We start from the raw sequence: 18293 nt of genomic DNA, 5'->3' as shown, positions 1-18293 counted from the left end.
ATGAATCACCTCTCATCAGGTGACAGACAGGGTCCCTCTACACACATCGACAACAACCTCCCTCGGAGCATCGTTACTCATCGCGCCACAAAACAACTACTTCAGGACAAGACTGAGTGACGTCACCGATTGAAACGCTATTAGCGCGAACCACCGCTAACTAGCTAGCCATTTCACATCGATTATACCTCTCATCAGGTGACAGTTATGTGACATTCTCTAATTCATCATGTGGCACCTCTCATCATGTGACATTCTAGAGTTCATCATGTGTCACCTCTCATCCGGTGACAGTCATGTGACATTCTGTAGTTCATCATGTGGCACCTCTCATCAGGTGACAGTCATGTGACATTCTTAAGACGCTGTAAGGTGTGGAACGTACAGAGACACTTGGAAACCCAAGTCCCAAACTTATCCTTTCCACCCCAAGCTGACCCCAATGGATACTAAACCTGACCCTGCTAGATGTGGCAGTCTGGTGTTGTGCACATGGTGGCGCTGCCTAGGGGCTTAACCCTGTCCCAGCCATTAGCAACCTGTGGGTTACACAGGGAGCAGTGGCATTCAAGTGAATAAAACATCACAAAAGTTTCTGACAGCTGTTATAAAAATTGAGCACAAAGCCATGCAGTCTCCGTCACAGGATGACACCTTTCCAAAGAATCAGTTTGTCAAATTTCTGCTGTTTTTGTGAAATGTAAACATCTAGGAACAACAACGGCTCAGCGGCAAAGTGGTAGGCCACACAAGCTCACAGAACGGGAGTTGCGAGTTCCTTCCGAAGAGCAACACAAGTTTACATGCCCTGTGCCCGGAAAGATCTTTGTGCACGTACATTGAATGGATCCAGGATATCCAGCTAGCAGCAGGGTTTTATTGTGGAGGCTATCCCACTGGCATATAACCCCCTCCACCAGGGGTCTAGTAGCAGGGTTTTATTGTGGAGGCTATCCCACTGGCATATAACCCCCTCCACCAGGGGTCCAGTAGCAGGGTTTTATTGTGGAGGCTATCCCACTGGCATATAACCCCCTCCACCAGGGGTCCAGTAGCAGGGTTTTATTGTGGAGGCTATCCCACTGGCATATAACCCAATCCACCAGGGGTCTAGTAGCATTTTATTTATAAAATGTTTTGGTTGTTGATATTTTTATCCTTTTTTATCCTTTTTTGCAACTCCCGTACGGACTCGGGAGAGGCGGATTTCCAGAGTCATGCGTCCTTCGAAACACGAGCCTGCCAAGCAGCACTGTCTTGCAACATCTTGGGCGTTGTTTAAAGGGTTAATGTAAACAGGGTTTGTAAACATTATATTAAGTAGCATTGTTTAAATGGCTAGTGATATATTTTACATCAATTCCCATCAATTCCCATTATTAAAGTGGCTGGAGTTGAGTCAGTGTGTTGGCAGCATCCACTCAATGTTAGTGGTGGCTGTTTAACAGTCTGATGGCCTTGAGATAGAAGCTGTTTTTCAGTCTCTCGGTCCCAGCTTTGATGCACCTGTACTGACCTCGCCTTCTGGATGATAGCGGGGTGAACAAGCAGTGGCTCGGGTGGTTGTTGTCCTTGATGACCTTTATGGCCTTCCTGAAACTTTTGTGATGTTTTATTCACTTGAATGCCACTGCTCCCTGTGTAACCCACAGGTTGCTAATGGCTGGGACAGGGTTAAGCCCCTAGGCAGCGCCACCATGTGCACAACACCAGACTGCCACATCTAGCAGGGTCAGGTTTAGTATCCATTGGGGTCAGCTTGGGGTGGAAAGGATAAGTTTGGGACTTGGGTTTCCAAGTGTCTCTGTACGTTCCACACCTTACAGCGTCTTAAGAATGTCACATGACTGTCACCTGATGAGAGGTGCCACATGATGAACTACAGAATGTCACATGACTGTCACCGGATGAGAGGTGACACATGATGAACTCTAGAATGTCACATGATGAGAGGTGCCACATGATGAATTAGAGAATGTCACATAACTGTCACCTGATGAGAGGTATAATCGATGTGAAATGGCTAGCTAGTTAGCGGTGGTTCGCGCTAATAGCGTTTCAATCGGTGACGTCACTCAGTCTTGTCCTGAAGTAGTTGTTTTGTGGCGCGATGAGTAACGATGCTCCGAGGGAGGTTGTTGTCGATGTGGGTAGAGGGACCCTGTCTGTCACCTGATGAGAGGTGATTCATGATGAACTCTCATATTATTTTGTCGTCTTTTAACTAGGCCGGTTGCTAGTCCACCGCTCTAACCACTAGGCTACCATGCCGCCCCGACTAACTGTCACCTGATGAGAGGTGCCACATGATGAACTCTACACCTGTACAGGCTTCCTTGATAATATGGAATGTTTGTCTCAACTCTTCCTCCTTTAAAATCTCTCCTTATTTTTTAGAACGGCATTCATCGTGTGTTTATTTTACACATTACTGTCTTAAGTATGTCACATGACTCACCTGATGAGAGCGGAAATTCACAGTGTTTTGTTTATTTTCCAGGTAAGAGGGACATGCCATTCATTCATGGATGTGTCACCTTAACAATTCCCCTTTTTCTAAGAACCAAGTTCAAGAGAAGGAAGCAGAATAAATTGAGATGATAATAAATTGAGATTGAGATGATGGGAAACACTACAATGAGTTGGTATTTATCAAAAAGCCTTCCTTATCAATGTGAAAGTCACTGAAGCCTACTCTTTGAATAAATAACCTTTCCTTCCAACATTGGATGTTGCCCTTACAACACTGAGTTCACTTCACACAGACTCCCAGAGCATCACCGTGTGATAATGAAGTGATGAGGTGTGTTTAGATGAGTGTCTGGCACTGAAATCCACTGACCAGTAGATGGGGCTATAGCAGGAGAAGCCAGAATCCAGCTCTGTGTACCAGCTACAGGAAAGTAGGCTGTATGTTTTGGACAAAGTGTCTTTGTGTACGTTCCACACCTTATTGTGTCTTAAGACTGTCAGATTACTGTCAACTGATGAGAAGGGAAATTCATAGAGTTTGTACTTCCTCCTAATGAACTGTGTCTGAATGATGATGAATATGACCTAGGGAATGTCACCATGGCTCAGTCTTTCACCTGTAGTGTCATTCTAGATGGTTAACGTCTGTAGTTTCCACCTGCGGTTCAGCCCTCCTGGCAGGACCGTATATAAGAGATCAGACAGGTTGAGGACTCCACATCACCAAGACTTCTACTACCACAGTTTCATACTGACCTACAGAGCTTCTGCTGTGACCATCATCCACACATCAGACCACCGTCCAGACAGACGGAGACATCTGAGACTCCGGCAGAAGCAGACAGAGGTATGGAGGAGAGCAAATAAGTATTTAAGACTTTGGTATGCTTTTATGGGCTTTAACCTCTCTCTCCCTCTCTCTCTCTCTCTCTCTCTCCCTCTCTCTCTCTCTGTCTCTCTCTCTGTCTCTCTCTCTCTCTCTCTCTCTCTCTCTCTCTCTCTCTCTCTCTCTCTCTCTCTCTCTCTCTCTCTCGCTCTCTCTCCCTCTCTCTCTCTCTCTCTCTCTCTCTGTCTCTCTCTGTCTCTCTCTCTCTCTCTCTCTCTCTCTCTCTCTCGCTCTCTCGCTCTCTCTCTCTCGCTCTCTCGCTCTCTCTCGCTCTCTCTCGCTCTCTCTCTCGCTCTCTCCCCCTCTCTCTCTCTCTCTCTCTCTCTGTCTCTCTCCTCCTCTCTCTCTCTCTCTCTCTCTCTCTCTCTCTCTCTCTCTCTCTCTCTCTCTCTCTCTCTCTCTCTCTCTCTCTCTCTCTCTCTCTCTCTCTCTCTCTCTCTCTCTCTCTCTCTCTCTCTCTCTCTCCCTCTCTCTCTCTCTCTCTCTCTCTCTGTCTCTCTCTCTCTCTCTCTCTCTCTCTCTCTCTCTCTCTCTCTCTCTCTCTCTCTCTCTCTGTCTCTCTGTCTCTCTCTCTCTCTCTCTCTCTCTCTCTCGCTCTCTCTCGCTCTCTCTCTCGCTCTCTCTCACTCTCTCTCTCGCTCTCTCTCTATCTGCAGCTTTTACAGGAGCAGTAGTAGGCTTTCGGACAGATCACACCAGGGGACAGTGGTTCTTCAAGTCTGACCCACTTCAGGTAAGATTCTCTTTTCATCAAACTGTTTTTTCTTTCCATATGTTTCAGAGGAACGTCAATAAATATGTCTTGTCATAAATATGGACATGTTAAAAGATATCTAGTCAGGTTGTTTAACTTGCCTAACTGTGGTGAGAAGTTAATTCCATGATGACTGCAGTAATAACATGTACCTTCCTTGACAAACACTGGAACCTGGACACACACCAGACAATTACAGGTCACTCACACTGAGGGCAGTGCAGAGCAGAGAAGGTTTTTCTGTTCTGTTTGTGTGTGTGTGTTTCAGTGTGTTTCTGTGCGTGTGTAAGGCCAATTTCAAGTTTTCATAACAATCGGTAATCAGCATTTTTGATTGAACTCCAAGAAGAGACTGCGTGGCAGGCTGACTACCTGTCAGCAAGGAGCCAAGCTACGTTGCAAGCTATCTTATAAAAAACAATCCATCTTAACATAATCACTAGTTAACTACACATGGTTGATCTAGCTTGTCCTGCATTGCGTATAATCGATGCGGTGCCTGTCAATTTATCATGGAATCACAGCCTACTTCTCCAAACGGGTGATTTAAGAAGCACATTGGCGAAAAAAGCTCTATCGTTGCACCAATGTACCTAACCATAAACATCAACACCTTTCTTTAAATCAATACTCAAGTATATATTTTTTAACATGCATATTTAGTTAATATTGCCTGCTAACATGAATTTCTTTTAACAAGGGAAATTGTTTCACGTTTCTTGCGTTCTGTGCGACAGAGTCGGGGTATATGCAGCAGTTTGGGCCGCCTGGCTCGTTGCAAACTGTGTGAAGACCATCTTCCTAACAAAGACCATAATTAATTTGCCAGAATTGTACATAATTATGACATAAAGGTGAAGGTTGTACAATGTAACAGCAATATTTAGACTTATGGATGCCACCCGTTAGATAAAATACGGAACTGTTCCGTATTTCACTGAAAGAATAAACGTTTTGTTTTCTAAATGATAGTTTCTGGATTTGGTAGGCAGCAGCAGGCTCGTAAGCATTCATTCAAACAGCACTTTCCTGCGTTTGCCAGCAGCTCTTCGCTGTGCTTCAAGCATTGAGCTGTTTATGACTTCAAGCCTATCGACTCCCGAGATTAGGCTGGCAATACTATAGGGCCTATAAGAACATCCAATAGTCAAAGGTATATGAAATACAAATGGTATAGAGGGAAATAGTCCTATAATTCCTACAATAACTACAACCTAAAACCTCTTACCTTGGAATATTGAAGCCTCATGTTAAAAGGAACCACCAGCTTTCATATGTTCTCAAGTTCTGAGCAAGGAACTTAAACGTTAGCTTTTTTACATGGCACATATTGCACTTTTACTTTCTTCTCCAACACTTTGTTTTTGCATTATTTAAACAACATTGAACATGATACCCCCTGTCTATTCCCTTAGGGATCTGGTTAACATGAGACCCCTGTCTATTCCCTTAAGGCTCTGGTTAACATGAGACCCCCTGTCTATTCCCTTAGGGCTCTGGTTAACATGAGACCCCTGTCTATTCCCTTAGGGCTCTGGTTAACATGAGACCCCCTGTCTATTCCATTCGGGATCTGGTTAACATGATACCCCCTGTCTATTCCCTTAGGGCTCTGGTTAACATGAGACCCCCTGTCTATTCCCTTAGGGCTCTGGTTAACATGAGACCCCTGTCTATTCCCTTAAGGCTCTGGTTAACATGAGACCCCCTGTCTCATGTTGTGACTAACTCAGCCACCAGAATATGGTTTTCCCATTAAGCTGAAAAAGCTGATCAAGCAGCACCTCTTCTGACAGCGGTACGGCCGGACTCCATAAACAACCCAGAATACATGTGACGGGAATACCAGAGGGAGAAGGGAGAAAGAGAGAGAGAGAAAGAGAGAGCGAGAGAGTGAGAGAGAGAGAGAGTGAGAGAGAGAGAGAGAGAGAGAGTGAGGCTGAGGTTTAAGAAGATAAACAGAAATACCTATGTTAGGACAACTGTTTATGGCCTGGGCACAACTCAAAGACACACTCCCTTTGTCTCTCTGTTCTCCCTCTCTTTCCAGGTTATAAAAACAGCCTTCACCCAGTGGAGTTGACACAGTCAGGACTGGCGTGTACAGCAGCCAACCCAGAGATGAGTGTGTCCACGTGTCAGATGAAGGAACGTTACAACCAGCAGGGATTCCTCTCTGCTGTACCGGTCCTAGACGACACAGAGCTGAGGGAGGCCAGACAGGCCTTCAACCACCTGGAGAGAGAGTTCGGTGAGTGGAGGGGGACGAGGAGGAGGAAGGGGGTTAGGGTTATAGGTCAATACATCTGTAATATCACCATGATTATGTTTTTATTTTATTTTACCTTTATGTAACTAGGCAAGTTCATATTTTCAATGATGGCCTAGGAACAGAAGGTTAACAGCCTTGTTCGTTCAACCTTTTATGGTTAAACATGTCCTTTAAATGGAATCTATTGAATGTTATCTTCATCTGTCTATCTGAATTGAATGATATCTAACTCTGTCTACCTGTATTGAATGATATCTACCTGTGTCTACCTGTATTGAATATCTACCTGTATTGAATGATATCTACCTGTGTCTACCTGTATTGAATGATATCTACCTGTATCTGAATTGAATGATATCTACCTGTGTCTACCTGTATTGAATGATATCTACCTGTGTCTACCTGTATTGAATGATATCTACCTGTGTCTACCTGTATTGAATGATATCTACCTGTATTGAATGATCTACCTGTGTCTACCTGTGAATGATATCTACCTGTGTCTACCTGTATTGAATGATATCTACCTGTATTGAATGATATCTACCTGTGTCTACCTGTATTGAATGATATCTACCTGTGTCTACCTGTATTGAATGATATCTACCTGTATTATTGAATGATATCTACCTGTGTCTACCTGTATTGAATGATATCTACCTGTGTCTACCTGTATTGAATGATATCTACCTGTGTCTACCTGTATTGAATGATATCTACCTGTGTCTACCTGTATTGAATGATATCTACCTGTGTCTACCTGTATTGAATGATATCTACCTGTATTGAATGATATCTACCTGTGTCTACCTGTATTGAACTATATCTACCTGTATTGAATGATATCTACCTGTGTCTACCTGTATAACATATCTACCTCTGTCTACCTGTATTGAATGATATCTACCTGTGTATTGAATGATATCTACCTGTATTGAATGATATCTACCTGTGTCTACCTGTATTGAATGATATCTACCTGTATTGAATGATATCTACCTGTATTGAATGATATCTACCTGTGTCTACCTGTATTGAATGATATCTACCTCTGTCTACCTGATGATATTAAGTGATATCTACCTGTATTGAATGATATCTATGTACCTGTATTGAATGATATCTACCTGTGTCTACCTGTATTGAATGATATCTACCTGTGTCTACCTGTATTGAATGATATCTAGTATTGATGATATCTAACTCTGTCTACAGTATTGAATGATATACCTGTATTGAATGATATACCTGTAACTCTGTCTACCTGTATTGAATGATATCTACCTGTGTCTACCTGTATTGAATGATATCTACCTCTGTCTACGTGTATTGAATGATATCTACCTGTATGATATCTAACTCTGTCTACCTGTATTGAATGATATCTAACTCTGTCTACCTGTATTGTTGATATCTACCTGTGTCTACCTGTATTGAATGATATCTAACAGTCTACCTGTATTGAGATAGATATCTACCTGTTTTAAGATATCTAACTCTGTCTAGCTGTATTGAATTATATCTAACTCTGTACTACCTGTTTGAATGATATCTACCTGTATTGAATGATATCTACCTGTGGTTGATGATATCTACCTGTATTGAATGATATGGCTACCTGTAGCATCAGGTCATTGAAGTATGGCCTGTAGCCACTCAATGAATGATATTTACCTGTGATGGCCTTGAGATGATATCTACCTGTATTGAATGATATCTACCTGTATTGAACGATATCTACCTGTATTGAATGATATCTAACTCTGTCTACCTGTATTGATATCTACCTGTATCGACATGTGTTTTTTTTAAACAATTTTTTATTTTACCTTTATTTAACCAGGCAAGTCAGTTAAGAACAAATTCTTATTTCAATGACGGCCTAGGAACAGTGGGCTAACTGCCTGTTCAGGGGCAGAACGACAGATTTGTCTAGCAACCTTTCAGTTACTAGTCCAACCACTAGGCTACCCTGTTTTGAATGATATCTACCTGTATTGAATGATATCTACCTGTATTGAATGATATCTACCTGTATTGAATGATATCTACCTGTATTGAATGATATCTACCTGTATTGAATGATTCTAATTGATATATCTACCTGTATTGAATGATATCTACCTGTATTGAATGATATCTACTACCTTGAATGTCTACCTGTATTGAATGATATCTACCTGTATTGAATGATATACCTGTATCTGATATCTACCTGTATTGAATGATATCTACCTGTATTGAATGATATCTACCTGTATTGAATGATATCTACCTGTATTGAATGATATCTACCTGTATTGAATGATATCTACCTGTATTGAATGATATCTACCTGTATTGAATGATATCTACCTGTATTGAATTATCTCTACCTTTGTCTACCTGTAATGAATGATACCTACCTGTATTGAATGATATCTATCTGTATCTCCCTGTATTGAATTATATCTACCTGTATTTACTGATATCTACCTGTGTCTACCTGACTTCAGGTGAGGAGTATACCCAGTACAGTCTCCACAATGTGCACCTGCAGTACCCCTGGGTGATGGGCCTGGCCAAACACCCCCACATCCTACAGGTGGTACAGTCCATCCTGGGCTCTGATGTCATCCTGCTAGACTCACGCTTCATCTGCAAGTACCCAACAACCCCCACACCCCACCCCACAGCCACACAGGCAGGAAATGATGCCATCACTCTGACCAGTGAGGAGGAGGTGAGGTCATCAGACAAGGACCAGCAGAGTGAGACTGGACTGCCCTTCGTGGCCTGGCACCAGGATATGAGGTGAGTACATCACTTATACTTCTACAGCTACATTACTATGACAATACTAATACTACTGTCAGTTACAAATATCTCAAAAATAGTCAAATACTACTACAGTACTACTACCGCTACCAATACTGCTTGTAGTACTGTTACTACAACTACTACAGTAGTACTACAATATTACAACTACTACATCACTACTGCTACTACTACTACTACTAACTACAATACAACAGCTACTACTACCACATTACTACTACAATATTACTACTACTACACCAGTCCTACTACTACAGTACAACTACTACTACTACAATTCTACAGCTACTACTACCACAACACTACTACAATACTACTACTATCACAATACTACTCCTACTACTACAGTACTACTACTGCTACTACTACTACTACTACAACTATCACAATCCCACTCCTACTACTACAGTACTACTACTGCTACTACTACTACTACAACTATCACAATCCCACTCCTACTACTACAGTACTACTACTGCTACCAATACTGCTTGTAGTACTGTCACTACAACTACTACAGTAGTACTACAATATTACTACTGCTACACCACTCCTACTACTACAGTACGTTTTGAGTAATAACACGTATTTACTCAGCAGCTTTCTGATTCCTCCAGGTACTGGGGAATAGCTGGGGGTCCAGTCCTGTCGGTGTGGCTGGCTCTAGACGACTCACTGGCAGAAAACGGAGCACTGAAGGTCATCCCAGGTACTGCAGCTCCCCTGACCACCTAAAACTCACCAAATCATTTAGTTTCCAGAAATTTCCAGTTCAGTTCTAATTGGTGCCACAACTAGATAAATAAATACTCAAATGGCTCCTCAAAATATTTATCTGCATTTAGCCAATGTTAATGTTCTGAAAGCCTCTTTCTGTCATTCTAGCATGAAATGACTGCAGTAAATTGTCCTTTTATAGACAAACAGAAGACTAGAGTCTGTGTGGTTAGTAAAGTGTTCACTCTCCTCTCCTCGCCTCGCCTTGCCTCGCCTCGCTACTCCTCTACTCCTCTCTTCCCCTCTCCTGTCCTCTCCTCTCCCCATCCCCTCTTCCCCCTTCTCCTCCAGGAAGCCACTGCTCTGGCATGCTGCCCCACCAACTCGCCTCCCGCCCGGAAACATGCTGTCAGTCAACCAGGAGATCCCTGAGGAGCTGGTGCAAACGGATAGCGCTCTACTCTGCCCCCTGCTGGCTGGGCAGATGTCTGTAAGTCACACTGCCCCCTACTGGGGGTTCTTGTCTTTTTCAGAACAACAAATGTCAGCAAACAGACATTCTGTATTACAGTGAGCTTCCCATCCCAGGTCCTATCCCAGGTCCTACTGGACATTCTGTATTACAGGGAGCTTCCCATCCCAAGTCCTACTGGACATTCTGTATTACAGTGAGCTTCCCATCCCAAGTCCTACTGGACATTCTGTATTACAGTGAGCTTCCCATCCCAAGTCCTACTGGACATTCTGTATTACAGTGAGCTTCCCATCCCAAGTCCTACTGGACATTCTGTATTACAGTGAGCTTCCCATCCCAAGTCCTACTGGACATTCTGTATTACAGTGAGCTTCCCATCCCAAGTCCTACTGGACATTCTGTATTACAGTGAGCTTCCCATCTTCTGTATTACAGGGAGCTTCCCATCCCAGGTCCTACTGGACATTCTGTATTACAGTGAGCTTCCCATCCCAGGTCCTACTGGACATTCTGTATTACAGTGACCTTCCCATCCCAGGTCCTACTAGACATTCTGTATTACAGGGAAATACACATTCTATTCTTCTAAACTATATTGTGTTTCTCATAAGAATTAAGGTGCCATTTGGGATTGTGATTTGATGTTGATGGTTAACCCAATCAGATCCATGATGGGTTCCTGGTCCACACTTCCCAGAAGAGACCTGTGGCTTCGTGATACGACCCCAACACTACTTCTCCAGAAGAGACGCTGTATCTACCCTTCTGAGATCTACGATACCCTATACAGGTCCTACTGTAGACCTGTACCTGCCTACTGGATATGTCTATACAGGTGAGATCTACTGTAGATATGTCTCTACCTGTATCTACAGGTGAGATCTACTGGACAGGTGAGAACTACTGTAGATATGTCTCTACCTGTATCAGGTGAGAACTACTGTAGATATGTCTCTACCTGTACAGGTGAGAATATGTCTCTACTGTAGATATGTCTACTACCTGTATCTACTACCTATACAGGTGAGAACTACTGTAGCTTCCCATCCCAAGTAGATATGTCTCTACCTGTATGTCTTCCCATCCCAGGTCCTACTAGACATTCTGTATACCTATACAGGTGAGAACTACTGTAGATATGTCTCTACCTGTCTCTCTGGACCTTCTATACAGGTGAGAACTACTGTAGATATGTCTCTGACCTGTGTCTACCCTATGTTTCTCTCAATCTCTCTCTCTCTCTTCTGCAGGACCCAGACCGTCCCAGGCGTTTCCATGCTACAGTGATGGCCAGTGGATCAGACCAGTTCAGTCACTTCTCCACCTTGCTGTGATGAGCCTTACAGCACAACTGACAACCATATCCATAGAGATACCATTACCGTATTACTGTCTGATACTTAGAGGAACCTAATGATACTGTACTCACCTTGATGACTTACTGCTGTGTTCACCTTGATGACTTACTGCTGTGTTCACCTTGATGACTTACTGCTGTGTTCACCTTGATGACTTACTGCTGTGTTCACCTTGATGATACTTGGTTCACCTTGAACAGTTGTTCACCTTGAACTTACTGCTGTGTTCACCTTGTGACATCCCACCCCCATATTAGGAGAAGAACTACTGTGATATGATCGTCCCTACCTGTGTCTACCCTATAAAAGTACTGTGACAAATTCCCTTCTATGTATTAAAGTAGTCAAAAGTTTACTATTTGGTCCCATGTTCATAGCACGCATTAACTATATCAATCTTGTGACTCTACAAACGTGTTGGATGCATTTGTTGTTTGTTTTGGTTGAGTTTCAGATTATTTTGTGCCCAATAGAAATGTTAAATAATGTAGGATTAGAATCGACTATGTTTCCAAACACTTCTACATTAACGTGGATGTTATCATGATTACGGATAATCCTGAATGAATCTTGATTAATGACAGACAAAAACATCATACTCTCCAAAAATTCTAACCTCTAATTAATGGTGAGAGGTTAGCATGTCTTGTATCTACCCTATATGATATAAAATGAGATCTAGAGATATGGCCCCTAACCTCTGTTTTCTCTGATGTGTGCATTTAACTTTTTTACTTTCTCCCTCATCATTATTCATTCAGGACTATATGTCGTCATGGTAACGTCCATGTAGAAGTGTTTCAAACCGTACAGCATGCATGTGTCACTCTACCTGTGTCTACCCTATACAGGTGAGAACTACTGTAGTCCAATACCCCTATGGAGCTCACAGTATCTAGGTTGGACTGGGTTGGACTGGGTCGGACTGGGTCGGACTGGAGTCTATCTCATGTTTCTGTAGAGTGGACTGTGAGAACGGCCCATAGGGCAGGAGTCCATCTCCTGTTTCTGTAGAGTGAACCAGAACGGCCCATAGGGCAGGAGTCCATCTCCTGTTTCTGTAGAGTGGACTGAATGGCCCATAGGGCAGGACTCCATCTCCTGTTTCTGTGATCCATCTCCAGTTTCTGTAGAGTGGACCAGAACGGCCCGTAGGGCAGGAGTCCATCTCCTGTTTCTGTAGAGTGAACCAGAACGGCCCATAGGGCAGGAGTCCATCTCCTGTTTCTGTAGAGTGAACCAGAACGGCCCGTAGGGCAGGAGTCCATCTCCTGTTTCTGTAGAGTGAACCAGAACGGCCCATAGGGCAGGAGTCCATCTCCTGTTTCTGTAGAGTGAACCAGAACGGCCCATAGGGCAGGAGTCCATCTCCTGTTTCTGTAGAGTGAACCAGAACGGCCCATAGGGCAGGAGTCCATCTCCTGTTTCTGTAGAGTGGACCAGAACGGCCCATAGGGCAGGAGTCCATCTCCTGTTTCTGTAGAGTGGACCAGAACGGCCCATAGGGCAGGAGATCCATCTCCTGTTTCTGTAGAGTGAACCAGAACGGCCCATAGGGCAGGAGTCCATCTCCTGTTTCTGTAGAGTGGACCAGAACGGCCCATAGGGCAGGAGTCCATCTCCTGTTTCTGTAGAGTGAACCAGAACGGCCCATAGGGCAGGAGTCCATCTCCTGTTTCTGTAGAGTGAACCAGAATGGCCCATAGGGCAGGAGTCCATCTCCTGTTTCTGTAGAGTGGACCAGAACGGCCCATAGGGCAGGAGTCCATCTCCTGTTTCTGTAGAGTGAACCAGAACGGCCCATAGGGCAGGAGTCCATCTCCTGTTTCTGTAGAGTGGACCAGAACGGCCCATAGGGCAGGAGTCCATCTCCTGTTTCTGTAGAGTGGACCAGAACGGCCCATAGGGCAGGAGATCCATCTCCTGTTTCTGTAGAGTGAACCAGAACGGCCCATAGGGCAGGAGTCCATCTCCTGTTTCTGTAGAGTGGACCAGAACGGCCCATAGGGCAGGAGTCCATCTCCTGTTTCTGTAGAGTGAACCAGAACGGCCCATAGGGCAGGAGTCCATCTCCTGTTTCTGTAGAGTGAACCAGAACGGCCCATAGGGCAGGAGTCCATCTCCTGTTTCTGTAGAGTGAACCAGAACGGCCCATAGGGCAGGAGTCCATCTCCTGTTTCTGTAGATCTCCTGTGAGTGACCAGAATGGCCCAAGGGCAGGAGTCCATCTCCTGTTTCTGTAGAGTGGACCAGAATGGCCCATAGGGCAGGAGTCCATCTCCTGTTTCTGTAGAGTGAACCAGAACGGCCCATAGGGCAGGAGTCCATCTCCAGTTTCTGTAGAGTGGACCAGAACGGCCCATAGGGCAGGAGTCCATCTCCAGTTTCTGTAGAGTGGACCAGAACGGCCCATAGGGCAGGAGTCCATCTCCTGTTTCTGTAGAGTGGACCAGAACGGCCCATAGGGCAGGAGTCCATCTCCAGTTTCTGTAGAGTGGACCAGAACGGCCCATAGGGCAGGAGTCCATCTCCAGTTTCTGTAGAGTGGACCAGAACGGCCCATAGGGCAGGAGTCCATCTCCTGTTTCTGTAGAGTGAACAAAAAGGCAAGCCACTCTGAAGGTGACCTGAGCTGACCTGTTATTTTAGTGCATTGATAATGATAATAATTACATGTATAAAATGTGAATGGAGGACAAATTAAATGCTGAATGAACATGTAAGATAATGTATCTGGGACTTCATGCTATATTACCTCTTCATGTGTCTTATTGTGATTTACGTGTTGAATAAACCATCTCACTATACACTGGCATCTTTCTCTGTGGAACTTGGTGGGCCTTACTTTGTAAGTCACAGCAAACTATGTTTCATTTGTAAAAAAAATCTGGGATTGGGATTTTAACCAGTTGAATGAAAGGGCAAAATGTAGATTTCCACCTAAATAAACTTACCCAAACATCATTATTTTTCATGAGGAGGCTACAAACAATAACGGGTCTTGCTGCGTAGCATTAGAAAGGTCTGGAAATCCCCTTCCTGGTTAAAATAGTTAGAAATTGCTGATGTACATTGTACAAATATTATGAAAATCATAGATTTTTTCCGATTCAACAAAACTGGGGCAATAGGGCTTGAAATGACGGATATTATTTCTAAATATAGTAACAATCAAATGATAAACGACTTACTAAAGTTTTCACATTTCTTATAACTAAAATAAATATGATCAAACTTAGTGACAGTACAATATAGCGCATAACTAATTCTTCAGTGTTAAATCAACAGGCTCCTGAGTGGAGCAGCGATCTAAGGCACTGCTGTATCACAACCAGCTGTGATTGGGAGTCCCATAGGGCGGCACACAATTGGCCCAGCATCGTCCGGTTGGCCAGTGTAGACCGTCATTGTAATTAAGAATTTGTTCTTAATTAACTGACTTGCCTAGTTCACATGAACCCTAACAGTGTTACATTTAAAATTGGGCCAGTGTCTATACTGTGCAAACTTTTCAGTGTTAAATTAACACTCATACTCAGTGCTGATGCTGTTACACTTTCAGGAATGTTTATTGTTTAACACCCCAATGGAGTTCTACAATAACACCTCATGTAGTAGTTTTAACACCAGGAAGTGTTTATTGTTTACCCCAATGGAGTTCTACAATAACACCTCATATAGTAGTTTTAACACCAGGAAGTGTTTATTGTTTACCCCAATGGAGTTCTACAATAACACCTCATGTAGTAGTTTTAACACCAGGAAGTGTTTATTGTTTACCCCAATGGAGTTCTACAATAACACCTCATATAGTAGTTTTAACACCAGGAATTGTTTATTGTTTACCCCAATGGAGTTCTACAATAACACCTCATGTAGTAGTTTTAACACCAGGAATTGTTTATTGTTTACCCCAATGGAGTTCTACAATAACACCTTAACACCAGGAATTGTTTATTGTTTACCCCAATGGAGTTCTAAATAACACCTCATGTGTTTTTATTGTTTATTGTTTACCCCAATGGAGTTCTACAATAACACCTCATATAGTAGTTTTAACACCAGGAATTGTTTATTGTTTTCCCCAATGGAGTTCTACAATAACACCTCATATAGTAGTTTTAAACACTACAACAAGAATTGGTTTACCCCAATGGAGTTCTATTTCACTTCCGACAAGGTCAATGTTGAGTTAAGGACATTACAAACTACACTCACAAGTCTTTATTGCTACATGCTCTTATGTAAACATTTAAGACATCAGAACCGGCAGCAGACATTATAACATGTAAATTAGCACAAGCATAGACCAGTTAAACTGATACAACACTGCCTCTCACGGGTGGCCAAAAATAACAATTTGAAAGCCATGCCCCCGATAAGGCACACCTCGAGAATAATTTCCCGGTGTGCATTGCCTTTTCCAGTGAATTGTAAAGTTACCACTGATCTGTATGTGTCAGTGATAGTGATAGAGACATGTATGTTGAATTTGCTCATTTTCAGTCCTGTGGACTTCACCAATGGAGTTACTAATGTAGGCAAATGTTATCAATAAAATGTAACCGTTAATGATAATACATCACATACACTGAGTGTAAAAAATATTAAGAACACCTACTCTTTCCATGACAAATCACATCAAATGAATTCACATTTTATTTATTACATACACATGGTTAGTGCTAAATACGGCTGCTAGAATCCTGACTAGAACCAAAACATGTGATCATATTACTCCAGTGCTAGCCTCCATACACTGGCTTCCTGTTAAGGCAAGGGCTGATTTCAAGGTTTTACTGCTGACCTACAAAGCAGTACATGGGCTTGCTCCTACCTATCTTTCCGATTTGGTCCTGCCGTACATACCTACACGTACGCTATGGTCACAAGACGCAGGCCTCCTAATTGTCCCTAGAATTTCTAAGCAAACAGCTGGAGGCAGGGCTTTCTCCTACAGAGCTCCATTTTTATGGAATGGTCTGCCTACCCATGTGAGAGACGCAGACTCGGTCTCAACCTTTAAGTCTTTACTGAAGACTCATCTCTATATCTCTATATCTCTATATGATCAAATCAAATCAAATCAAATTTTATTTGTCACATACACATGGTTAGCAGATGTTAATGCGAGTGTAGCGAAATGATTGTGCTTCTAGTTCCGACAATACAGTAATAACGAACAAGTAATCTAACTAACAATTCCAAAAAACTACTGTCTTATACACAGTGTAAGGGGATAAAGAATATGTACATAAGGATATATGAATGAGTGATGGTACAGAGCAGCTTAGGCAAGATACAGTAGATGATATCGAGAACAGTATATACATATGAGATGAGTATGTAAACCAAGTGGCATAGTTAAAGTGGCTAGTGATACATGTATTACATAAGGATGCAGTCGATGATATAGAGTACAGTATATACGTATGCATATGAGATGTGTAATAATGTAGGGTAAGTAACATTATATAAGGTAGCATTGTTTAAAGTGGCTAGTGATATATTTACATCATTTCCCATCAATTCCCATTATTAAAGTGGCTGGAGTTGAGTCAGTGTCATTGACAGTGTGTTGGCAGCAGCCACTCAATGTTAGTGGTGGCTGTTTAACAGTCTGATGGCCTTGAGATAGAAGCTGTTTTTCAGTCTCTCGTTCCCAGCTTTGATGCACCTGTACTGACCTCGCCTTCTGGATGACAGCGGGGTGAACAGGCAGTGGCTCGGGTGGTTGATGTCCTTGATGATCTTTATGGCCTTCCTGTAGCATCGGGTGGTGTAGGTGTCCAGGAGGGCAGGTAGTTTGCCCCCGGTGATGCGTTGTGCAGACCTCACTACCCCCTGGAGAGCCTTACGGTTGAGGGCGGTGCAGTTGCCATACCAGGCGGTGATACAGCCCGCCAGGATGCTCTCGATTGTGCATCTGTAGAAGTTTGTGAGTGCTTTTGGTGACAAGCCGAATTTCTTCAGCCTCCTGAGGTTGAAGAGGCGCTGCTGCGCCTTCTTCACGATGCTGTCTGTGTGAGTGGACCAATTCAGTTTGTCTGTGATGTGTATGCCGAGGAACTTAAAACTTGCTACCCTCTCCACTACTGTTCCATCGATGTGGATGGGGGGGTGATTGAGTGTAGTCTGGCCCAGGAGTGTAAAGGTGAACGGAAAGGCTCTGGAGCAATGAACCGCCCTTGCTGTCTCTGCCTGTTCCCCTCTTTCCACTGGGATTCTCTGCCTCTAACCCTATTACTGGGGCTGAGTCACTGGCTTACTAGGGCTCTTTCATACCGTCCTTAGGAGGGGTGCGTCACTTGAGTGGGTTGAGTCACTGATGTGATCTTCCTGTCTGGGTTGGCGCCCCCCCTTGGGTTGTGCCGTGGCGGAGGTCTTTGTGGGCTATACTCGGCCTTGTCTCAGGATGGTAAGTTGGTGGTTGAAGATATCCGTCTAGTGGTGTGGGGGCTGTCCTTTGGCAAAGTCGGTGGGGTTATATCCTTCCTGTTTGGCCCTCTCCTGTCCGGGGGTGTCCTCGGATGGGGCCACAG

General features: G+C 43.5%; 1 pseudogene; it reads left to right on the top strand.

The window, feature by feature from the left end:
* Positions 1-3170: 3170 nt before the first annotated feature.
* On the top strand, positions 3171-11111 carry LOC121847039 (annotated as a pseudogene).
* Positions 11112-18293: the final 7182 nt, after the last annotated feature.

This window comes from Oncorhynchus tshawytscha, linkage group LG08 (genome assembly GCF_018296145.1).
Source record: "Oncorhynchus tshawytscha isolate Ot180627B linkage group LG08, Otsh_v2.0, whole genome shotgun sequence".
In the NCBI taxonomy this organism is placed as follows: Eukaryota; Metazoa; Chordata; class Actinopteri; order Salmoniformes; family Salmonidae; genus Oncorhynchus; species Oncorhynchus tshawytscha.
Note: the sequence above shows the minus strand (reverse complement) of the source record. Positions and strands in the feature narration are given on the sequence as shown.